Below are 25,087 nucleotides of genomic sequence, written 5' to 3' on the forward strand. Positions count from 1 at the left end.
ACATAGAAGTCATGAAGCAGGAAACATTGCATGTAGGGTCTCTGGCGTCCAGTGAATATAGGGTTAAGGCACAAGTAAAACTAACTACCAAAAGTAGCCCCAACTTTCAGAGGTCTTGCTCAAGCAAGAGGGCAAAGCCAAAAGTGTTAGAATAAAGGTTTATTAGAAGCCCATTGACTTATAATGGGAGTATAGGGGTAGGTAATAAGCTCTGTAACTTACCCTCCTTACTCCAATTCTTCCCCAGAGTTGGCAGGACAAAGGAAGAGGGGCCGAGGTTGCTTTTCCCACCAAGAGTTGCAGTCCTCGATTTGCAGGGGTTACGTTTCGAGCTGATCTCCAGTTGGTGTCTTTCACTGTTGCAAGGACTCTTGATTGAAGAATGGAGCAAAACTTGATGCAGGACCTCTCTCAGGACTAGACTCAGGTCAGGTAATTTTGGATGGTGGTGACCACAGCACAGTGACGGGACTCAGCAGCCGTGGTCACACTTTCCCTCTTATCTCAGGTCCCCTCTATGCTAGGATGCAACATTTTGTAGAAGTCAGTCTCGTAATGCCAGCTGAGGATGCCCCAATTTCCAGGTCGAAATTCGGAACACTGACGCCGGCAGCACGGTAGCCCAAAATCAAAGCTGGTCAGCAACAGGACAGTTCCAGGGCACTTCCTTTGTCAGGGCACTGAGCAGACTTCAGGAATTAATGGTCTCTCCACCCCAGGGGTCGCAGCTCCTTCGCAGGACTGCTAAAGACCATGAGCAAGACCTCAGACAGCAGCAGAAGTTGGTCGCCAGGCCTCCTTCAGTCAGTTCTCAGTTTTCTTTGCGGGTCTCGCATCTGGATCTCTGAAGAATGGGTGCAGGGGGCCTCTTCTTATCCTAAAAGCCAGGTAAGAGCTGCTGCCATCACTATGCCAATAGCAGGACTAGCCCCACACACAAACCCCTGCAGTGGTCCATTCAGGACAACTGGTGGGAACATTCATGCATACCACTCAGACACACTGAAACCAGTTTGTGGATTAGGACCAGACAGTCCCTGCCCACATCCTGCCAGCAAACACACACAGCCCTCCAGAAGCCCGCCAAAAGCTTCCGCTTTCTCGGGCACTGGAAAATCTTATAAGGATGTTGCTGGCCTCTCAGGCTAGGAAGAAGGCTAAAAGGCAAGAGGGCAAAAGGACAAGTGAAAACTCTTGTGGCACGGCCATGTTTGACCAGTAGCACTGCTGTAAACGCAATAAGGCTAAAGCGGAAATTCCCCAAAAGGGGTTAAATGTCACTGCTGCCACCAGATTATCCTTTTAGCACACCTAGAGTAGCCAAACATCCTCTGAGTGTTATTCTAGGGCAAAACAAAAATGTACCCCATTGTACTGCAGTGGAAGCTGCATTGTACAGTGATAAAAAGTTACCACAAGTGACACAAAAGTAACCAAAATTAGTAACACAGTAACATGACGAAGGGAAACAATGTTTCCCAGTACTGACAGCCTGAAGGACATGTCAGTTTCCCCATGGCGTATGAGCAAAAGCCTATGCAGTGAAGCTTAAGGTTTCACTGCACTATAAAAAGTACAGGTCAGATTAAAAAATAAAAGCAAAAGGTTTGGGTGTTCCATAAAGATGGAAAGACAGATGGAGTAAAGAGAAATATTTCCTAACAGTATGTGTGTTCGTCATCTTGAAAATGGTAAAGCAGAGTACATAATTCAGAGGACCGAGTCCCAAAATGCCAGGCTTTGCAGATTCAAAGTGCTTCAACCAAGTTGTAGAGCTTCTGTTGAACTACAATGGTTCAGAGAAAAAATCCACTCTTACTGCCACATCTACTTCTCAATGTATGAAATACACAGACATGTTGTTGTGCCCAAGTCTTATTAATAGTTTAGAAGATATCCATCCTAGTCACAGCACAGTAGAAATCTTTAAAGTGTTGTACCATCTATTCATGACTGATCATGGATGCCAGTCTCTCCGTATTCTCCAGACAGTATAGGGTTTTGAGTGAGGACTCCATTTTAGTCCCAAACATTATGACGTAGAATAAGAAAACAAAACCGCAAATCATTTCTTCATGGGCCATCCCTCAGCATTATCTAATTAGACCACCATTGTACACTATATAATTAAGTCTTTTTAGACGAAGAGTCATGATTGTGGAATAGTGACCCACCCTCACGTTATTGTCTGAGGCCAAGCTTTGGGGTATTGTCTCGCCCTGCGCCTTTAGCAGGATCTTCTAAAATTCCGGAAACTCCTTAAGACTTTTCTCTTTTCCTCCTGCTTCCCTTCTTCCCTCCTCTGCTAATCCCACAGTTGCTGAATTTGTGTCCTCAGCCCTTATGCATCTTCAATGCCCTGACCTCCCACAGCAATTCTTACCCGCTCCTGTCTTCCACAGCACTTTACACCTGCACACCCTTCGCTCTGGAGACTCACACTTACACCTGCCGTTTGTTTGTTTTATTATTTATTTTGCGCACCAGACCCAGAGGTATTCGGGAGCAAAAGCATAAAGAGGGTTGTTAAGCTTAGTTTACATAGTGGACAGGAAGAATACAGCTAAGGTTACAATGCTGTATGTGTGAGGCAACAGGTAGAGCGAGCAGGTAAATACAATAAGTAACAAGAAAAGTATGGGGCACATACTTATTTTTACCACTTAGCAAGCCCCGCCCACCTGGTGCCTTCCTTCATCATCACTGCCTTGTGGCCAATGCTGGATTTGACTTTTATGGACTTCATTCATTCACGGTGCGTCACTCTTTCTCAACTATCATGCTGGACTTCCTTTGCATCTTGTACTCATGGTGGCCCTGAATCCTGCTGTTCCTATCTTCATCTTGTATCCTGACTTGCGACATTATGTGTTACTACTGACTTCTGCAGTTGTATTCGCTCTGCACTCTTGCTTCTCCACTCTTTTTGACTGCTTACTCTCTTTTCTCTCCTCCTTTCTCTTCTCCCTTTTTCTATCTCCTCCCCTTACTTTCTTCTATGCACTTACTCTATCAGAATTGTCCCTGGACCTAATATGATAGAAACCTCGTCTGTTTCCTCCACCCTCCCATTGCTGTTTTTTTCTTCCCCACCACTCCTCCAGCACTATCTAAAATGTCATCAGGCCTAGTATTAAAGTCGCTTGTTTTGTTCCTCCCCTCCCTTTCTGCACCCCTCTCCCTCACCTTTTGTTTTTCTCCGGCTCTACCAGAAATGTCGTCAGGCCTAGTACGGTAGTCGCCTGTCTGTTTCCATTTCCTTCCCACTCTCCCCCTCCCTTCCTTATCTATGTCTTAGCTCTTGCACTATCTGAAATGTCGTCAGGCCGAGTATGATAGTTAATTTCACATCCTTACTGTTCATGGCCTGTAAGAATGTGGTTGTTTTTCCCTTGTTCCCTCCCTTGCCTTGAAGTGCTTTGAAACACATTGTGTATAGGCGCTATATAAATAAACGATCATATCATATCATAAATCTAGCAAAACAGTAAGTTCTCGTATATACAATAGATCCTAGGAGGATGCAGGTCAGGTGGGGTCAGACGTGATGTTCCTTTAGCCAGTGAATGAAACTAGATCTAAATTGTAGGTAGGGTAGATCTTCCCTTAAAGCAGGGGGAACAGAGTTCCAATATTGTGCTGCTTTGACAGGGAAACTACTCCCACCAGATTTGGTGAGCTTAAATCTAGGTACTAGTAGAAGGTTCGAGTTAGCTTTTTTTAGGGGGCGATAGGCTGTTTGTCTGATGAATCTGTCTGTGAAGTATTGTGGGGCAGCGTGATTAAGGCATTTATGCATCAGAGATGCAGTTTTCAGGAGGATTTTATCTGTTGCGGTGAGCCAATTGAGATCAGATATAAGGGCATTTTTGGGAAGACTTAAGGCAGCTCTCAGGGCATTGTTTTGAAGAGTCTGAATTTTGGATGTAATGTATTTGTTGCTGCCTATATATAAGGCATTACAATAATCCAAATTGGATAAGATTAGGGCTCTCGCTATGGTAATGCAGTTATTAGGTGACAGGAATGTTGTGGCTGCTCTTATTAGCTTACAAGTGTAGGATGTGGCTGTTTGCCAAAGGTGAACGTGGAGTCTATGTAGAAGCGAATAGATTTTACTACCTTGGCCACGGTAATGTTATTGTTGTCGATTATGAGGGAGGTGTAGTTAGGACCTAGTTTTTTAATGTTGGAGGGTGTACCTAGAATGAGGAGTTCTGTTTTGTCGTCATTCAGGCATAGACCGTGAGAGGCCATCCATGCCTGGATGATGAGGTAAACTCTGTTCACAAAGGCCAAATCCTTGTCGTAATCTCCTGTCAATGGGATGAGGATCTGTGTATCATCGGCATAATTAGTGTAGGTGATACCTAGACCATCTAGATCATCGAAAAGGGGCTTTGTGAAGATGTTATACAGGGCGGGTGATATGCAGGAGCCTTGGGGTACACCGCATGATATGGGTTTGGGGTACGCAGCTGCTAGGGGGGAGAAAACTCGCATTGTCTTGTTGTCAAGGAAGGACTGGATCCAAGCGACTGCCTCCGGGGAAAAGCAGGCTGCGGAGACCAGGTGGTTGCAGAGTATTGAATGGTCCACCAAATCGAACGCGGCTGAGAGGTCGAGTAGTAGTCGGAGTGCCGTCTTACCTTTGTCTCTTAAAGTGTCTATTTGTGCCTTAAGGTCTAGGAGTGCGGTCTGAGTACCGTGCTGAGGTCTGAAGCCCGACTGACGAACACTAGGAGGTGGTTTTGTTCCAGATGGTGCTGCATTTGTAGGTATGCTACTTTATCCAAAATTTCAAGTAGGAATGGCACTGTAGTTATGGGGCGGTAATTGGTTGGGATGGAGGGGTCAGCGGTTTGCTTTTTGAGGAGTGGGAGGACCCACGAATGTTTCATGTTACTGGGTATGGTGCCTGATGTAAATGAGGCGTTTATGAGTTTTGTGATAAAAGGGGAAAGTTTGCGGGCAGCGTCTTTTATAATTTGGGCTGGACATGGGTTGCCTTGACAGTTGAAAGGTTTGAGGGTGAGGATAACTTTCTCAACTTCTTTGGTAGATACTTTGCGAAAGTGGAAGCTGGGGGTTTGTGCTAAGGGAGGAGTTAAATAAGAATGCGGTAGTGGTAAGATATCTGTGGCAGTCATAGATGTGGTACCATTAATATCAGTCTTAGATGCACTGATGGTATCTTTTTTATTGTGAATCTTCACCTGGAGCATTGTTATTGTGTTGACCAAAGCATTTTGTACACTTGTGCACCAATTCTTGTCTTTAAGACAGGAGTCAGGAGCTTGAATAAGGGATTCTACCTCTTTCAGGATGGCGAACAATTCTTTGGTTTTTGATTTAGCTTGAGAGATTCGGGAGTTATAGGATGTTTGTTTAGCTAAGATAATTTCTTTTTTGTAGAGGGTGGCTAATTTATTCGAGTTGTTTTTGTTAAGCTTTGAGGGGTATGATCTCCAGACTTTTTCGCTTAGACATTTCTCTTGTCTAATAGCTTTCAGATGAGGTGTAAACCAGGTGTTTAGATGTAGGTGGGGTTTGCTCTTTCTGATTTTTAGTGGTGCCATGACATCTAAAGATGCGATCATTATTTTGTTGTATATTTCTACAATGGTGTCTGGGTTAGTCTGGTCTGAGATAGAGTTTAGTATGGGGAGGATGAGGGGGATGAGACTTTCAGGAGTAATATTTCTTTTATTTCTGGTGGGAGCGGCAGGATCTATGTTGCTGGTGTTCATGTGTGGTGTGACTTCTAGGGTGAAGGATATCAGGTAGTGATCAGACCAAGACTGAGGCATTATAGAAGTGATAGTAATTGGGCAGTTGTGTTCAGTGATCCAGTCGAGGGTCCTACCTTTAATATGCGTAGGTTCTATAATCTTTTGGGTGAATCCTAGTTCATCGAGGGCATTATTGATTTGTAAGGAATTAGGGTCAAGTGGGTCACTGAATCCGAGGTTGAAGTCATCTAGGATGAGGCAGTGTGAGGACTTTTTTAGGTTGTCAGATAGTAAGTTCATCAGGTTTTCCTCAAAGGAGCCTAGGGGGCCTGGTGGACTCACTTTTCATTCCTAGCATTTCATCCGTGGCTCACCCACAGGCTCGAGTTCCCCATCACTTACCCCCTCTTCCCTCTTCCTTTCTGCACTTGCACGTTCTGAATACTCACAAGGCATAGTAGGTTTGTCGACCTCCCTCTTCCCCATCTTCTCTTAAATACTGTATTGTATTTTTTATGTATTTCCCACTCTTCTTCCCTCACTCCCTCCATGCCCTGTGGGCGCTTTGAAACAGTATGTTCCTATTGTATAAGCACCTAACAAGCAAACAATAAATAAATAAAATAAATATGTGGTGGGGAAAGTTCCTTATCCCAAGCGATGGTGCTACCTTCCAAAATCTATAAGGCTGTTTGCACACATTTATTTGTACCCTTGTTTCAAGTCTTTGCTCACCGTGCAGGGCAGAGGGAAATGAGGCTCAAAGAAACATCCATTCCATTGAGAAGATGGTTGCCAAGCAAATGGTTGCCCTGAAGAAATAGAGTAAGGTCTTAAAAAGAGCAAAATTGGGATTTGACACCCTGCAAATTTGGATTGGTGGTCATCATTATGAGGTTTAACTTTCTTATTTTGTAAAAATAAACAGGGTAATTCATAGAATTTCGCTGAAAAGTGTCGCAAGCGGCTGGCGCAGAGTGTCCGCGTGCGATTGACTGCGCCAGGCACGTGCGCTAAAACCGATTTCCGCGCACAGCGTATTCATGGATTTCATGCTCCCAAACCAGCCGTGGCGCAGAGTATCGCAGCGACCCTGCAGCAGCGCCAGTAACGCCCCCAAGAACGCCCTCGCGCAAGGAAAAGCCATCAAAATCGCTAAATCATCGCAAAGGGCTGCGCTAACCCTGGACCAGTTTACAGGGCTGCCAAACAAGGAACGCAAAGCGGGTAACGTGCATATCAGGGGTACGCGTGAAGTCATACACGCGATTAGCCAGGGTACGTGTATTACAGGGGTAAGCGGGAAGTTCAACACGCGATTGGCCAGGGTACGTGTATTACAGGGGTACGCGGGAAGTTTAACACGCGATTAGCCAGGGTAAGTGTATTACAGGGGTACGCGGGAAGTTTAACACGCGATTAGCCAGGGTACGTGTATTACAGGGGTACGCGGGAAGTTTAACACGCGATTGGCCAGGGTACGTGTATTACAGGGGTACGCGGGAAGTTATACACGCGATTAGCCAGGGTACGTGTATTACAGGGGTACGCGGGAAGTTTAACACGCGATTGGCCAGGGTACGTGTATTACAGGGGTACACGGGAAGTTTAACACGCGATTAGGCAGGGTACGTGTATTACAGGGGTACGCGGGAAGTTTAACACGCGATTGGCCAGGGTACGTGTATTACAGGGGTACGCGGGAAGTTTAACACGCGATTAGCCAGGGTAAGTGTATTACAGGGGTACGCAGGAAGTTTAAAACGCGATTAGCCAGGGTACGTGTATTACAGGGGTACGCGGGAAGTTTAACACGCGATTGGCCAGGGTACGTGTATTACAGGGGTACGCGGGAAGTTCAACACGCGATTGGCCAGGGTACGTGTATTACAGGGGTGCGTGGGAATCATCACACGCGATTAGGCTGGGTGGGTCCTCACAGGTGTTCCCTGTACACCCTCCACGGCCCCTGCAGGCAGCCTACAAAACAGGGGACTACCCTGCACACCTGCTCATGTCCCCCTGCACCCCCACCCCCCAGCAGTGCAGGGGCAGCCTCCACCAGGCCCCCACTCATGTCTCCCACCACCCCCACCCTCCCGCCACCAGGGGCAGCCTCCACCAGGCCCCCACCCATGTCTCCCACCACCCCCACACCCCCGCCACCAGGGGCACTCTCCACCAAGCCCCCACCCATGTCTCCCACCACCCCCACCAGTGCAGGGGCACCCTCCACCAGGCCCCCACCCATGTCTCCCAACACCCCCACCCACCAGCACTGTGGGGCACGTGGCCAGCAGGCAGTCAGGCAGCAGCAGATGGCAGGTGGGAGCGTGCTCAGGGCTCTGGGGGGCAGTAATTTGGCCTCCTGGCCAGGAGCGTGGTCTCTCGTGTGTGAACGCGTGGACAGCCTGATAGGGAGTGAAATCCCACACGTCAGCAAAGGCCCTTAGCGCGTAAACCCGTCAACAGCATATGCGCGCCTATAGTCACCTGCACGTGCAGGAAATTGTTGCGTGACACGTCCCAGTGTCAAAGCGTGTGATTGGTGAAAATGGATGTACACGTAGAAGTGACAAAGCGTGTGATTGGTGAAAATGGATCTACACGCAGAAGTGACAAAGCGTGTGAATGGTGAAAATGGATCTACACGCAGAAGTGACAAAGCGTGTGATTGGTGAAAATGGATCTACACGCAGGAGTGACAAAGCGTGTGATTGGTGAACGTACACGCCGCGTAAGTGACGCTGTACGTGTGGGCCTGTATATAAGGTACATGTAGAACACCATTTCCTTGTACGTGCTTTTCGTGGAGAGCGAGTGGGTGAATTCTGTACTTCTTGTCGTTTCACACGCGATTTACTTCACGGCGTTTCCAGCTCGTATTCCGTTACCTCTGACAGCTTTTTCTCTTTTTTCTCTTTTACTGGTTTACCTGGGCCTGTTCCCTCAAACAGTGTCCCCTTCTACTGTTGTCCTGTCTTAACAGACAGCGTACACATCTTCTTTTGGCGGGGGTTTAGCCAGCCAAACGCGCTCATTCTTCACGCTCTTTTACCTGGCAGACGGTGAGTCACGCACGTATCCAACTTCTGTGCTTGCCCCGTGTGTAGCCTACCCCTTCAGAGGTCATTCTAGGCTGCGTGTGACACGCATACGTTCATTCTTGTGTTACTGGGTGCCACAGCGTAGTGCAGGTTTTTCTTTCTGCACACGTGGTCTAGGAGGGGTTGCGTGCATGTCATCTCCCTTTTTTGGGCCTCCTGTGCGTTGCGTGACCCGTCATCTTTCCCCAGGGGTTACAATCAGCCGTGCTAGAGCACTAGGGTACAATTACCATCTGGTACCCAACCCCTTTGACCCCCAATTGCCCAGGACAATTGTCTACAGCCACTCCCATACGCACATTAATATCAGTGCCATGGCTGGGAGGCGAGGATTCCGTAAGGGTGGCAAAGGTGGAAGAGCCACAAGTGGTGGCCGTGGTGGATCCGGTAGGGGACGTGGTCGTAACTTGCAGGGTGAGCCTGTCCCACCATGTGTGGAGGACCAGTCAAGGGCACCCATCATCCCCCCCCCTCCCCCCCTACCCCTCCCGTTGAGGCTGAAGTGGCTGACACCATCCATGCTCAGCCCTTGTTGGACCAGCCCATTGTGGCACCAGACCTGGCTGACTCCATGGCTGACTTCCAGGTCAGCAGGGCTACGACACGTGCGCTGGTGCACGTTGATGCCATCATGCCACGTGGATCTGGGGCAGCAAGGTCATCTGCTGCACCAAGGAGGCAGGGCGGAGTGGCTGCAGGGGCAGCTGCGGCTCCATCCACCCCAGCCCTCACACACCCAGCCAGGACAGTGTCGGTCCTAGTCCATGCTGCTGACATTCCCCCTGACACCATCACACTAGAGCCAATGCCTGCACCAACTCCCATGCTGAGTGTGCAATCCCACACTCCTGATACAGAGTCCACCAGGGCTCCTGCCCCTAGTGTCCAGAGCGGCGCAGGACACTCAGGATCACCACCACCTTCCAAGCGGAAGAGGAAGAGTGCTCGTCCGGCACAGGCTGATGCCCCAGACACGGCTACACAGTCCGGCCCGTCCAGGAAGCCCAGCTTCACGGATGACGAACTGAATGCACTTGTCGAGTATGTGTCCGGACATGACAACGAGATGGTCATTGTTGCAGGATCCAAGACCACACCTGCACAACGCCAGGCACACTGGCAGACCGTTGCGGACATCGTAAGTGCCCTTGGAATCGTGAGGCGCACAGCCAATGATTGCTATAAGCACTGGAATGACCTAAAGCGCAGGGCAAAGAGTAAGCTGGCCTCAAGTCATGCCGCAACTCTAGTGACTGGAGGTGGGTCTCCAGTAGTAGACATGGAACTCACTCCACATGAGTCAGTCGCTGGGACCTACGTCACGGAGGAACAGATCCAAGGCGTGGGAGATCTGGCTGATTACGAGGCATTGTCCGGTGAGTGCACATGCATGTGTGTGTCATCCATGTGCATGGTGTGTGTGTGAGGGCTTCTGTTTGGGTGCCAGGTGAGAGTGTGTGCGCCTCAGTCGTATGGGTCAGCCATGTGCTTCATGCAATACTTCCTGCGCAGCTGCATTTGGCCATAGCAGTATCCCTTCTGCCAACATTAGACATCTAGCACAACTGCACGCCAGTTGCCCTTGAAGTGTCACCTTGACACAACATATTTGCTTATTTTTCACTGTTCATTCAGTCAGTTTGTTTGCATTCCACCACTTTCACTAGGCATGTCGCTGTCCACTAGTCACATGTCTGACATGGGTATGGTAAAGTGGAGTGACTTTGTTACCTGGATATCATTTGTACACACATGTCCCTGTGCAATTTGACCATTTCAGACTGGCAGCTCCAGGTGAAAAATCTGACCTGTTAGAATCAGAAAAGCCATTACATGCGGGAACTGGACTGAATGAATAGGTGCTGCCCTCCTCTCCATCTTCACTCAATAGCAATGGTACATGCCATCTGTGTGATGGCATGTGTGTTTCACCTGCCAATCACAGGCCAATGTGTGATGCCACTGCCAGGCAGCATGCAGAAAATTTGTTCATCTTCCATCTTGGTGTCATCAGTGTGTGCCATTTGCCTGCACTTCATACGCAGTGAGGGTGCATGCATGGGAGGGTTTTAGTCATGTGGGACATGTGTCAATCAAGTACTGGTTCTCTTGCTTCTCAGCCCTCAATGTGTGCCATGGTGCTAATGCCTGTTTCCATTACTTTGTTTTCATGTCTTTGCAGGGGAAGACGCACCTGATACTGCTGGGGTTGTGGAGATGGTGCAGACCCAGGAGGTGTCCCAGGGCCGACCAACCACCAGTGAGGGACGTGGTGTGGTGGTGGGGGAGAACCCACAAGTGCTGCAGGTCGTGCTCTCAAGGGGTGTCTCTGGCTGCACCTCCCTCGAGCTGTACTCAGGTGTTGATTCGGATGAGACCTACGTGCCGTCGCTGGTGAGTGTTCCAGGGAGGGATTCTGTTCTGTCTCACCCACCTGCACCAGGGTCAGTACCCTCCATGGGGATGTCAGTGTTGGCAGCTACGCCTTCGGTGGTTACGGATGCAGGGTCACACTCCGCGACATCTGATCCTGTTCCTGGGCCAGCAGATCAGAGGGGGAATGCAGTCCTGCAGCCTCAGGCAGTGCCGGCACAGCAAGGCGCAGTTCGCCTTGCCCCAGACAGGTGTGGTGCCCGCCGACGTGGTGGCCGTACGCCACCCGGCAATACCGCACTTCCAATACCGCCACTTCCATTGTCCCCCCAGAAAGGCTGATGGAGCGACTAGAGCAGGCAACCGACTCCATCTGCCAGTCACACAGGGAGGACATGTTGGGGTCCAACAGGGACAGGCGGGCGGCACTGGCGACTCTGCAGGAGGCCATCTCCATTGAGTCCCAGGGCCACAGGGAAGCCCTGAGGCAGGAGCTCCTACACCTCAGGACGACTCTTGTTGAGCTTGAGGCTTCAACACACCAAAGGACAGAACAGCAGCTGGAGCGTCTCACCCGTACGCTCTCAGCTGAGATGCAGGCAACGAGGGCGGAGGTCCGGGCATCCCGTGAGTTGTTGCATGGGGACCTCCGCACACTCATCCTCCAGAACCAGACCTACCACACCCGCATGCTTGCAGCCATGGAGGAGCAGACTAGGGCCTTGCGTGGGCTGCCTCCCATAGTGCAACCACCTCCGGATGCAGCTGCACAGGGTGATAATAGCGACAGCAGTGATACTCCCACAATAGGGTAGCCGTGTGGGCCATGAGCCCATGGAGGTGTTTTATCTTCCCAGGATCCACGCAGGTGGGTTCTGGTGTGCATCCTGTCCTTGGACCTCCTGGGTGGCCTCCCCAACCCCCCCGGGCCCATCAATGGCCATTTTTGATTGTTTCTTTTTCATATTTTTATTTTGATTTCTTTTATTCCCAATTTTTTTGGGACGATCTGTTGGCTCCGATCTGTTGGCTCCGATCTGTTGGCTCCGATCTGTTGGCTCCGATCTGTTGGCTCCGATCTGTTGGCTTCGATGTGTTGGCTTCCGTGGTTCCTGTGGGCATACGCTGCATTGTGGCTGGGCCCATGCAGGCTTGTAATGTATTTGGTTCAGATGCTTGGGTTTGAGTCACACACACCCCTCCTGCTTCCCGTTTCCATGGGCTTGCAAAGGGTGTGCCCAAGTGACAGTGAATTACACAGTGACGTTGGACTCCCATGAGCTGTGTGGCCAGTCTGTAGTCAATACTGTGTATACATTCATAGTGCATATTGCTGTTGTGTTGTACACTGCATGTTGCATTGATGTGTAACTCTTCTTCTGTGTCTACCTCCCAATTTGCAGGTCCCTTCCTCAAGTCCACACAAGGACCTCTAGTCTGGCGATGGGGACCATGTTGGCAGCAGTGCACCTACAACTCTACATGGCGCCAACACTGCACAGTTGGTAGTGGTGGGAGTGCAGGCATTTCCAGGTGGTGAGACTACTAATATGTAACATTTTTGATGTCATGTTAATGGTACTACGTGCTCAAGTATGTTGTTGGTCCGGCATTGCTGTGAGCATTTCAGGTGTTGCAGGTTTCTAATAGTGCCACTGTACATAGTGAGAGTGATGTCATGTTGTGGGGATTACTTTGTTTACCTGCAATTAGCATGACATGGCACGGTGTGTCGTGTGGCAGTGCTGGGGTTGGGTTGGCTGACATGGCACTGTCCTCTTGTTGCATTTTGCAAGTGGGTATTCATTTTAGCTGCTTCAATGTGTAACTTCACAAAACTGCATTGGTGGTGTCTGTGTGGGTAGGGATGCACACATTGTGACACTTCCAGGTGAACAATCTCAGGCTGATATGGTATTCACGGTTCATTCTCCAGACATTCAGGATCAGTGTCAGGTTGAGTCATCATTGATTGTCAGATGGAATGTGCCAGGGCAGTGTGCACTCCACAGGGGTGTGATTTCTATGTGAAGTAATTAGCCACTAGCTGTGTACGGGCTGCCTCCCCCCGTGCCCTTTCCCCTCCCATGCGCAGCGGCTGTGCATGTGGTTGGGGATGTGGGGCCACCACCATGTCCACGGCCAGGCCCCGGCGTGTTGCAACGTTGTGCAGGACACATGCTGCCACTATGATCCTGCACACTACTGGGGGAGCGTATAACAGCTGCCCGCCAGAACGGTCAAGGGAGCGAAAGCGTGACTTCAGCACTCCGAATGTGCGCTCCACTATGCCCCTGGTTGTAATGTGGGCTGTGTTAAATCTTACCTGGGGTGGCGTGGTGGGGTTCCGAATTGGCGTCATCATGTGGGGGCTGAGAGGGTAGGCACTGTCCCCTGTGGAGGTGGGGATTGGTATCATTGGTGAGGTTGTGACCTTGCTCAGTATCCAACATGCATGCATGTGCAGTGGCATACATACTCACCAAGCAGCCATGTATCGCCATGCCGCCCAGCTTCTAGGTCCCGGCTTAGGGTGGACATTCGGTAAATGAAGCTGTCGTGGGTGGAGCCGGGATAGTTTGCATATACTGAGGTGATGATTCCCTTGGCATTACATGCTACCTGCACGTTGATGGAATGCCAGTGCTTGCGGTTCCTATAGATGTGCTCAGATGCCCTGGGGGGACGTAGAGCCACATGGGTGCAGTCGATGGCACCTAGCACTTTGGGGAATCGTGCCACTGCGTAAAAATCCAGGGCGGCAGCATGCCTTTCTGCACGTGTTCTGGGCAGGTATATGTGCCTGCGGACTGATGGGCGTGCAGTCATGATGTTCAAGACCTGGTGTAGGCAGCGTGACTGGGTGGCCTGTGACACCCCACCCACTATGGCACTTGTCCGCTGAAATGATCCAGTGGCTAAGAAGTGCAGTACATTGAGGACCTTCTCCAGGGGGCTGAGTGCTTGGGAGCACAGGGTGGGTGATGTGAGGTCATCCTCCCACTCACTCACCAGGTCCAGTATGATGTGTGGTGGAAACCTGTACCTCCCATACACCTGGTCATCAGGCATCCCGAAAAGGCTGGTTCTGGGTGTGAATATTCTGGCCCTGACTATCCTCCTCCTCCTCCTTTGGTAGCCCACTGCCACTGCTGCTAGGAACGGTATGTTCATCCTGGCGTCTGAGCGTGTTATTGTTAAAGTCCGCAATTTATGCTTAGCGCGTGTTCTAGGTGAGCGTGTGACCCGCGCACCCCTGGAATCCAGTTCCCAGTCCAATAGCGTGTGGAAATTCACACGCACCACGGGATACAGCGTGTGACCCGCGCACCCCTGGAATCCAGTTCCCAGTCCAATAGCGTGCGGAAATTCACACGCACCACGTGATACAGGTTCGCTGACGTACTTGCGTGTGTAAGTGGCCGCGCACCCATTAAATACACGTACATAGGCCAATCGCGTGTACGCGCACTTTTGTCCAATTACACGCGATGACACTCTGACGTGCAGTATCTCCACGTGTGCCCCGTCATCACGTGCTGAGTGGGGAACACCCGTGCGGGTCACGTCACAGACGCGCTTACGCGCTGAGGGACTCTGGTCCAATAGAATCGCGTATGCGTGCTGACGTGCTTACGCGCTAAGGGCCTTTCCTCGGATTTCACGCTGACGTGCAGGATTTTCACGTGCCAAATCACTCCGTATCAAGCTGGCCACGCGAAAACACACGGAAGCCCACGCTCCTGCCCAGAAGGCCGAGTTACTGCCCCCCAGTGCCCCGAGCAGCCTCCCACGTGCCATCTGCTGCTGCCTGCCTGCCTGCCTGCCTGCTGCCACCGTGCCCTGCCATTTGGTGCCTGCACATCAGCCATCTGCAGGGGTCCAGTTGCTGTGTCCACCCCTGCTGGAACTGAAGACTCCCGACTGGTATTACATCGCTCCACAGCCCAGCCCCAAGACCCAGTTGCCCACCCACACCTGCCTCTGGGGTTGCCATGTCGGGCACTTCCACATCTGGCACCAGTGGCAACCCCAGGCCAGAGGGGCAGAGGGGCACCAGCTTCACTGTCACCGAAGTTGGTGTCCTGGTGGAGCATGTCCTGGGGCAGTATGATGCCCTCTTTGGATCGTCCCGCGCCAGCAAGGAAGGACGGCAGAGGATCTGGGCCGACTGTGTGGTTGCCATCAACGCGGAGGGGGTGGCAACCCGCGACGTCCTGAAGATCAAGAAGCGCTGGGAGGACTTGAGGTCCAGGACCCTTGTGAAGGCCCGGCGCCTCGTGGAGGGGGGCCGGGGCCGCATGAGTTCCATCCAGATGAGGGTCCTGGAACGCGTACGCCCAGCGCTCCACGCCCAGATCCTTGAGAGGGAGGCCCGTCTGGAGTTGAGCGGTAAGTGTCCATGCATTACTGTGTGAGACAGGGCATGTTGCGGTGTGCTGGTTCTATGATACTTGCCTGTATGTGTGCCATAGGCCATGTATGCATGTATGTGTGCAGGGACATCATGGTAATGCATGTGCGACCAGTGATGTGTGATGCACATGGTTGTTGCATGTGTTGAAATGCCGCATGGGGAGCCCTATTCAGATTTTGAACATGAGAGCATGCCAGTCTCTGTACCTGGACATGGGTGGGGGTGAGGGATGGGTGCTGATGCCAGGTACATATATGGTAGCCATGTCTGTGTGCCTGACCTGCGTGTCTGTGACTTGTGCATGCCATGGATGCATGACACATGTGTGTGACAATGCACAGATTCAGTAAAGCAGCCAAATTACCCTTGTAACCGCTGTGTTTGGTGTGTTTGGGGCCAGATGGATGTGACTGAGGTGAAGTGTGTGCATGTGATGGGCATGAGGCATGATGCATGTGAGTTACATATCATTGAATGTTTCAAGAGTCCATTGGACATGCATGGAAATGTCCATGGCATGCACCATGCCTGTTACTGTGTGTGTTTTGCCTGGACTGACCCATGTGTTGTGGAGGGACATGATGGAAGTGTACTTTGACAGTGGTGCTCATCTGCTATTGCTTCCTGTCTAGGGGACCATTGTACAGTGCCCTGATGCTTGTGTTCTTTGTCTCCCTCTACGCAGCGGCTAGTGAAGAAGAGGGCGGAGACGGCGCTGTGGAGCAAGGCGGCGGGGATGCCCCCACGGCTGCAGCGGAAGGGGTGGGTGAGCCCCCACAGGGGCCTGCTACGGTGGGAGACGGTGAGGAGCCATCCAGGTTGGTGGTTTGCACAGAGGAGGAGGAGGCCGCCACTGGGGCACACATGGGGCCTGGTGGGGGCATCCCTGCTGGTGCAAGTGGTGCAGTCCAGGGCCAGGGGCAGGAGGCAGCACAGGTCACCGTGGAGGGGCCTGTGCATGTCGCTGTCCCTGACCCTGTGAGTGCACCACCATGCACCAGCAGGGATGCCCCGTCCCAGGCCTGTCCGCAGGTAGAGGGGATGTCCATGTCACCTGACTCCCCTCCACCTGCGGACGTGGGAACCCCTGGCCGTGCGGAGAAGGTCCTGATTGGGGTCGCGATGCGCACGGCTGTGATTCGTGATGCCGTGCGTGCTTCCCGGGAGGAGCACGCACGTCATCACGAAGTGCACCGTGCCGACGTGGCCCAATTGGGATCGGCCATGTTCGGGGGTTTCCTGCATGTGTTGGCCAATGTGGCGGCCCTCTCCTCCTCTGTGCAGGCTATCCACCAGTCATTCTCCTTGCCGTCTTCCAGCCCAGATGCCACCAGGGCCCCCTGTGGACCTGCCCCGACCAATGCAGCCAGCTCGGTGGGGATCCCATCCCTGCCGCAGTCGGGAGTCAGAGATCCAGCAGGGGTGGACACCAGACCAACTGGACCCCAGCAGATGGAGGATGTGACGGCATCATCGGGCAGGGCACGTGCACGACGGCGTCGGTGGTTTCCATCAGCCTGGATGCCGTCGTGCTGGCACAGGCAGTTGCGTCGGAGGCAGCAGCAGGCTCAACGTGGGAGGCATCATGGCTCGGGGCCATCAACATCAGGGGTGCAGGCATCGGCCGGAGGGCAGGAGAACCCTGGAATGGGAGTGGCTTCCGTGTGGGAGAGGTTGTGCCAGCGGATAGGTGCGGAGCGGCAGCGGGCAGAGGAGGAACGGCTCACGATGGTCAGGGCGGAGGACTCCATGCGGAGGGCGCTGAGGCGGGCTGAGTGCCTCGAGGGTCTTCGCAGGGAGTTTGAGCTGGACACTGCGTTATCCCTGCGGGACCTCGGGGCCAGGGAACATGCCCGCCTCCAATCCATTGACCAGGAGTTCGATGATGCCCTGGCCCATGACAACAACCAGTGAGCCGTCCGAATAGCCCGCTGCCTTTGTATATAGTTGTATAGTTAGGGTTAGGTTTCCTTTGTTTTTTTGATTTTTTTTTGGTTGCGATTGGACAATGCACCACTTTTTTGTATATAGTTCACTTTTTAGTTAGTAGTCAGTTAGGTTTAATTTGGTAGGGCTCATGGACCCAGGATGATCTTCTTAATTGGCTTATTTTAATTTTTCAGAATTTTTTCTTGGACATTCATCTTGTTTTGTTTGATTTGCTTTGTGTTTTTTCTTATTTGCTGTTCAATACATATTATTTTTTTAATCTTCAATGTGTCGTATCATCTCATTGCTTTCAGGCATGTCATGTTGGGTGTTTTGTCATTCACTTGCAGCCATTGTGTGTGACAGACATGTGTTAAATTGCATTATTTACATTGGGGGTGTAACATGTAATTGCCTTTGATATGTGGGTGGGTGTGATAGTTGGTTGGGCCTTTTGGCAGGGGAGGATGGGCATTACGGACATGATTGGGGAATGTTGGGACCCAGGTGCAGGGGGGCATGGATTGGACATGGGTGGGGGCCTGCTGGCAGGTCCCACACAGTGCTGGGGGGTGGGGGTGGTGGGAGACATGAGTGGGGGCCTGGTGGAGGGTGACCCTGGTGGCTGGGGGGTGGGGGTGGTGGGAGACATGAGTTGGACATGGGTGAGGGCCTGCTGGCAGGTGCCCCACAGTGCTGGGGGGTGGGGGTGGTGGGGGACATGAGTTGGACATGGGTGGGGGCCTGCTGGCAGGTGCCCCACAGTGCTGGGGGGTGGGGGTGGTGGGGGACATGAGTTGGACATGGGTGGGGGCCTGCTGGCAGGTGCCCCACAGTGCTGGGGGGTGGGGGTGGTGGGGACATGAGTTGGACATGGGTGGGGGCCTGCTTTCAGGTGCCCCACAGTGCTGGGGGGTGGGGGGGGTGGGGGACATGAGTTGGACATGGGTGGGGGCCTGCTGGCAGGTGCCCCACAGTGCTGGGGGGTGGGGGTGGTGGGAGACATGAGTGGGGGCCTGGTGGAGGGTGACCCTGCACTGCTGGGGGGTGGGGGTGGTGGGTGACATGAGTGGGGGCCTGGTGGAGGGTGCCCCTGGTGGCTGGGGGGTGGGGGTGGTGGTAGACATGAGTGGGGGCCTGGTGGAGGGTGACCCTGCACTGCTGGGGTGTGGGGGTGGTGGGTGACATGAGTGGGGGCCTGGTGGAGGGTGACCCTGCACTGCTGGGGTGTGGGGGTGGTGGGTGACATGAGTGGGGGCCTGGTGGAGGGTGACCCTGCACTGCTGGGGTGTGGGGGTGGTGGGTGACATGAGTGGGGGCCTGGTGGAGGGTGACCCTGGTGGCTGGGGGGTGGGGGTGGTGGGAGACATGAGTGGGGGCCTGGTGGAGGGTGACCCTGGTGGCTGGGGGGTGGGGGTGGTGGGAGACATGAGTTGGACATGGGTGGGGGCCTGCTGGCAGGTGCCCCACAGTGCTGGGGGGTGTGGGTGGTGGGGGACATGAGTTGGACATGGGTGGGGGCCTGCTGGCAGGTGCCCCACAGTGCTGGGGGGTGGGGGTGGTGGGGGACATGAGTTGGACATGGGTGGGGGCCTGCTGGCAGGTGCCCCACAGTGCTGGGGGGTGGGGGTGGTGGGGGACATGAGTTGGACATGGGTGGGGGCCTGCTGGCAGGTGCCCCACAGTGCTGGGGGGTGGGGGGGGGGTGGGGGACATGAGTTGGACATGGGTGGGGGCCTGCTGGCAGGTGCCCCACAGTGCTGGGGTGTGGGGGTGGTGGGTGACATGAGTGGGGGCCTGGTGGAGGGTGACCCTGGTGGCTGGGGGGTGGGGGTGGTGGGAGACATGAGTTGGACATGGGTGGGGGCCTGCTGGCAGGTGCCCCACAGTGCTGGGGGGTGGGGGTGGTGGGGGACATGAGTTGGACATGGGTGGGGGCCTGCTGGCAGGTGCCCCACAGTGCTGGGGGGTGGGGGGGGTGGGGGACATGAGTTGGACATGGGTGGGGGCCTGCTGGCAGGTGCCCCACAGTGCTGGGGTGTGGGGGTGGTGGGTGACATGAGTGGGGGCCTGGTGGAGGGTGACCCTGGTGGCTGGGGGGTGGGGGTGGTGGGAGACATGAGTTGGACATGGGTGGGGGCCTGCTGGCAGGTGCCCCACAGTGCTGGGGGGTGGGGGGGGTGGGGGACATGAGTTGGACATGGGTGGGGGCCTGCTGGCAGGTGCCCCACAGTGCTGGGGGGTGGGGGGGGTGGGGGACATGAGTTGGACATGGGTGGGGGCCTGCTGGCAGGTGCCCCACAGTGCTGGGGTGTGGGGGTGGTGGGTGACATGAGTGGGGGCCTGGTGGAGGGTGACCCTGGTGGCTGGGGGGTGGGGGTGGTGGGAGACATGAGTTGGACATGGGTGGGGGCCTGCTGGCAGGTGCCCCACAGTGCTGGGGGGTGGGGGGGGTGGGGGACATGAGTTGGACATGGGTGGGGGCCTGCTGGCAGGTGCCCCACAGTGCTGGGGGGTGGGGGTGCAAGGGGACATGAGTTGGTGTTCATTAGTTCAAGGAGACATGTGCCTTTGCTGGGGGGCATGCCCATGGTGGGTGGGCTGCCTGCGGGACATGACCAGGGATGCAGGGTAGTCCCCTGTGGTGTGGGCTGCCTGCAGGGGCCGTGGAGGGTGTACAGGGTACACCTGGGAGGACCCACACTGTCAAATCACATGTGGAACTTCCCGCGCACCCCTGAAATACACGCGCCCAGGCTGTTCGCGTGTGGAACTTCCCGCGCACCTCTGAAATACACGCGCCCAGGCTGTTCGCGTGTGGAACTTCCCGCGCACCCCTGAAATACACGCGCCCAGGCTGTTCGCGTGTGGAACTTCCCGCGCACCCCTGGAATACACGCGCCCAGGCTGTTCGCGTGTGGAACTTCCCGCGCACCCCTGAAATACACGCGCCCAGGCTGTTCGCGTGTGGAACTTCCCGCGCACCCCTGAAATACACGCGCCCAGGCTATTCGCGTGTGGAACTTCCCGCGCACCCCTGAAATACACGCGCCCAGGCTATTCGCGTGTGGAACTTCCCGCGCACCCCTGAAATACACGCGCCCAGGCTATTCGCGTGTGGAACTTCCCGCGCACCCCTGAAATACACGCGCCCAGGCTATTCGCGTGTGGAACTTCCCGCGCACCCCTGGAATACACGCGCCCAGGCTATTCACGTGTGGAACTTCCCGCGCACCCCTGAAATACACGCACCCAGGCTATTCGCGTGTGGAACTTCCCGCGCACCCCTGAAATACACGTAGCCCGCTCCCCCAGACCCGATCGCGTGTGAAACTTCACGCGAACCCCTGTGATGCACGTACCCTGCTGAAATCGCGTGTTAGACTTCCCGCGCACCCCGGTATACACGCACACTTATTTTTTGTTAGCGTGTGTCCGTGTTTGTGTGTACCCCTTTGCACGTCTTTTTTCCTGGAGGGCCACAGTATGGGACATTCATCATGGCAGTATATAGGTGCGATTTGTTGGCGCACCTTTTGGCGCACATTTCTTACAGCCGCAGAGACGCTACCGCCTGCTTTCTTGTGGCGGTCGTGTTTGTGCCTGTGCGCTGGTTTGAGCGTGCGCTTTTTTCCCCTATTCTATTCCATGAATACGTGTTGTAGGCGAGCGTGTGGGCGTTCCGCGCACTTGTGCCCTGTACTTCCCCCGTGACGCCCACGTTTTGGCAAGTTGTTCCCCATTCCGAGTGTTACGCCCGTGTTCCGCCTACTTTTGTTGCGTGCGCCGCGCTATGTGCGATTTTCGCTGTGGCCTGTGCGATTTTCGCAGTGACCTGGCGCACGCTGTTAGATGGCCTGTGCGCCAACGTGCGCCGCGCACTTTTTATCGCACATCCGCTGGTTTTCTCGCGCACGGCCTTCCATGAATCGACGTGCGCTGCTTTTCGTGCGATTTTCGCAATTGCACTGCGATTTTCGCTATTCCACTGCGAATCGCACGTTTTTGCCCACTTGCGCCGCGCTAATTATTCCATGAATCGGCCTCAAAGTATTTTATATGATGTGTATAGACGCAACAGTGATTAGAGAGAAAAGGACCCAAGCAGGGTGATGGCATGACTGGAGACCTAAGTAAGGGCCGATGTAGAGGCAGGCCCTAGCGGTTGAGTGACTATAAATTCTCAGAATAAAGTCAATATGGAATTTTTGTAATCGGATTCCGAGCAAGTGGATGGGCTCAACAGTGGTCTGTACAACTCATCCAGGATGCTAATCTGCCTGACAAGTACATGTGCAAAACTAGGGATGAACAAACACCAGCCAGTAAAATGCAAAGGACCAAAAGGTGCAGCCCCTAATAGCATAACACAAGATTAGGGATGGCTGACTCAGACTGAGTCTGGTTCAAACAAAGGCAATGAAAGGGATTGTTAATCAGCTTGATTAATTTAAACCTTTTACAATGTAAGGTTGAAATGTTTAAAAATATTCACACTCTAATCATCTAGCAAAGATGTGGGTATTGTTTACTTAATCTGGCTTTATCTGTCAGATCACACAGTCCTGCAGCCACTTTCTGTCAATTTTATATATTCCGGTATCGCCATGTTTTACCGGTGCATATTTTTTCAAAGTCATTTTCTATGATGAAATTACTTTAAGAAAACTCATCCAAATATATAGGGGGTAAGTGGTAAAAGGGCGGGAAGGGGATTGGGGAGGGGTGATAGCACAGGGAAATGTGTTGCCAAAAAACAAATTTTATTCGTTTTTTCAAAGTAATTTCTTTGTACAAAATTAGTTTGAAAAATTGTGCATCAGCAAAGGGATGTGGAACCTATACTACTTCCTAAATTAAACACACCACTGCCTCTTTGTTACTTCTTTGCCTCTTTGACACAACCTGCAGGTCACAGGAAGGTCTGGGCGAAATTGTTAGATTACAATCCGACTGCCTCAGAAGTGAAATCAGTCTGATTTCAATCTGCCTCACCCCAGTCTGACATTCTGCCCGCATATCGAACCTCTCATGAATTAAAAATAGTCGCAAAAAATGTCTTATGTGGTTGAGTGAATTCAGAATGAATCGAAAGAGCCGCCCAAAAAAATGATGTGACAGATCCTGATGCTAATAATTCTCCTGAATGTGAAATCCAGGGCCCCTTCGGCCTTATCTTTCACCTCCATTGGAAGCAATATTCCTAAAATCTCGAATTCCTCGCCCACAAATCTTCCCTGTGTATAAATGCTGACTCTGCACACTGCTGGGCAAGGTTTGTTTTATTTTTATTCTTCAGTCTTTAAAGGAATTGACGGAAGGGCACCACCAGGATTGGAGCCTGCGGCTTAATTTGACTCAACACGGGAAACCTCACCCACCCGGACACGGAAAGGATTGACAGATTGAAAGCTCTTTCTCGATTCTGTGGGTGGTGGTGCATGGCCATTCTTAGTTGGTGGAGCGATTTGTCTGGTTAATTCCGATAACGAATGAGACTCATCCATGCTAACCAGTTACGCGACCCCCAGTGGTCGGCGTTCAACTTCTTAGAGGGAAAAGTGGCGTTCAGCCACACGAGATCGAGCAATAACAGGTCTGTGATGCCCTTAGATGTCCGGGGCTGCACGCGCGCTACACTGAACGGATCAGCATGTGTCTACCCTTCGCCGACAGGTGCGGGTAACCTGCTGAACCCCATTCGTGATAGGGATTGGGGATTGCAATTATTTCCCATGAACGAGGAATTCCCAGTAAGTGCAGGCTATAAGCTCGTGTTGATTAAGTCCTTGCCCTTTGTACACACCGCCCGTCGCAACTACCGATTGGATGGTTTAGTGAGGTCCACGGATCGACCCCGCCGGGGTTGGCATTGGCCCTGGCAGAGCGCCTAGAAGATGATCAAACTTGACAATCTAGAGGAAGTAAAAGTCGTAACAAGGTTTCCGTAGGTGAACCTGTGGAAGGATCATTTGCGGTGGAGCAGCCGGAGGGAGAGCCACGGGCCTGACCTCGGTTGTGTCCCAGACGCGCATGACCCACAGCCCGGGGGAATGGGATTCCCTTCCACCGGAGGGGGGGTCCGCGACCCAGCAGACGGATGGGGATGCCCGGCAGGGTTGGGTTAACGTGCCGGGGGATGTCCCCCCTGACTGGAGAGAGAGAGGGAGGCCCATCCCGAGTGGCCCTCCGTCATCTGTCCTCACCGAGCCAGCACTTGAGCCACTGCACCGGCAAAGGGGCACGCTCCTCCACCCTGACCCACCAGCGGGCCAGGCATGGGAGCGGGTGCACCCCGGTCGGCAGGGAAGCCCCCGAGTCGGAGCAGCCGGGAGCCGAGGGAAGCCCGGCCGTTCTCGAGGGACACCTCCCCAGGGCGGACAGGGGCCCAGCATGCCGGGCGAGCCCTGAGCCATGGTGCAGCCGGGCGTACTCGACGGGCAGGCGTCGAGGTTCCGGCTGCCCATGTCCGCGTGGGTGAGCGATGGCCAGGCCCACCGGCACAGCGGGCGACCTTCCCTCTTGATCAAGAACCTGGAGCTCAGACCCATGCGGCCGGGCTGTGGTTTGAAGACTCTAGCGGTCCCACCCGACCCCCCTGCCTGTGCCGACTCTGGGCCGCCTCTCCGTCTGGCTCCCCACAAGGGGAGTGGCAGAGGGGGTCGGGCCGGGGGCAGGCTGAGCAGGGACTGTGTGGGCCGGCGGCGGAGTGGCCTGCCTCCGTCGCCGTGGGAAGCCCTGCCATCAGGCAGGGTTCCCGGGCTGAGCGCCTGGACGTCTTTTTTTTTTGTTTTCTCTTAATACCCCTAATGGTCTCGGCCGACTCCCAAGTGGGGCAGCTAGATGGGGCGCCGGGCTGTGTCTCGTCTGTGGTGGGCGGGACAGGTGGCGCTGCCCCCCCCGGCCTCTCCTGCACCGGCAGGTTCAGGCTGACGTATGGAACAAAACAAAAAGTTGCCTGTGACTCTTCGCGGTGGATCACTCAGCTCGCGCGTCGATGAAGAACGCAGCTAGCTGCGAGAATTAGTGTGAATTGCAGGACACATTGATCATCGACACTTGGAACACAACTTGCGGCCTCAGGTTCCTCCCGGGGCTACGCCTGTCTGATCCCTCTGGACGGAATCCGTCCAGAGGGATCCCTCTGGACTTGGCCGCATGGGCCCCGGCGGTAGGCGGTGGGAGGCGGCGGCAGGCCTTGAAAAAGCCTGGCACACCTCCGCCCCTGCCCCGGGGCACCAGGCCATGCCAAATGTGGCTGTCTGTGGTGTCCCACGGCTGCCAGTGCGGGACAGCGTGGGACGGCCCGGGAGCGTGGGCCTCACGACCAGGTGGGTCCTCGGCCTTAGCGGATCGGGAAAGAGCACGATCGGCCGGTGTCGGAGCCACGGGGCTAGCAGGGGCTAACGCCCCCTGCACGACCTCGGGCCTGAGGCATGGCCGCCCCACGGAGCTCTGCTTCTCCCTCGACTATAACCTCAGATCAGACGTGGCGACCCGCTGAATTTAAGCATATTACTAAGCAGAGG

At 53.7% G+C, this 25,087-nt stretch overlaps 1 non-coding gene across 1 annotated transcript; it reads left to right on the plus strand.

Moving 5' to 3' along the window:
• Positions 1-24,520: 24,520 nt before the first annotated feature.
• LOC138474864 (5.8S ribosomal RNA) lies at positions 24,521-24,669 on the plus strand. The gene has a single exon (XR_011269094.1). It is a non-coding gene; the product is annotated as a 5.8S ribosomal RNA (ribosomal RNA).
• The last annotated feature ends 418 nt before the right edge of the window (positions 24,670-25,087 follow it).

Source organism: Ambystoma mexicanum, chromosome 8 (genome assembly GCF_040938575.1).
Source record: "Ambystoma mexicanum isolate Mex_15411 chromosome 8, UKY_AmexF1_1, whole genome shotgun sequence".
Lineage (NCBI taxonomy): Eukaryota > Metazoa > Chordata > Amphibia > Caudata > Ambystomatidae > Ambystoma > Ambystoma mexicanum.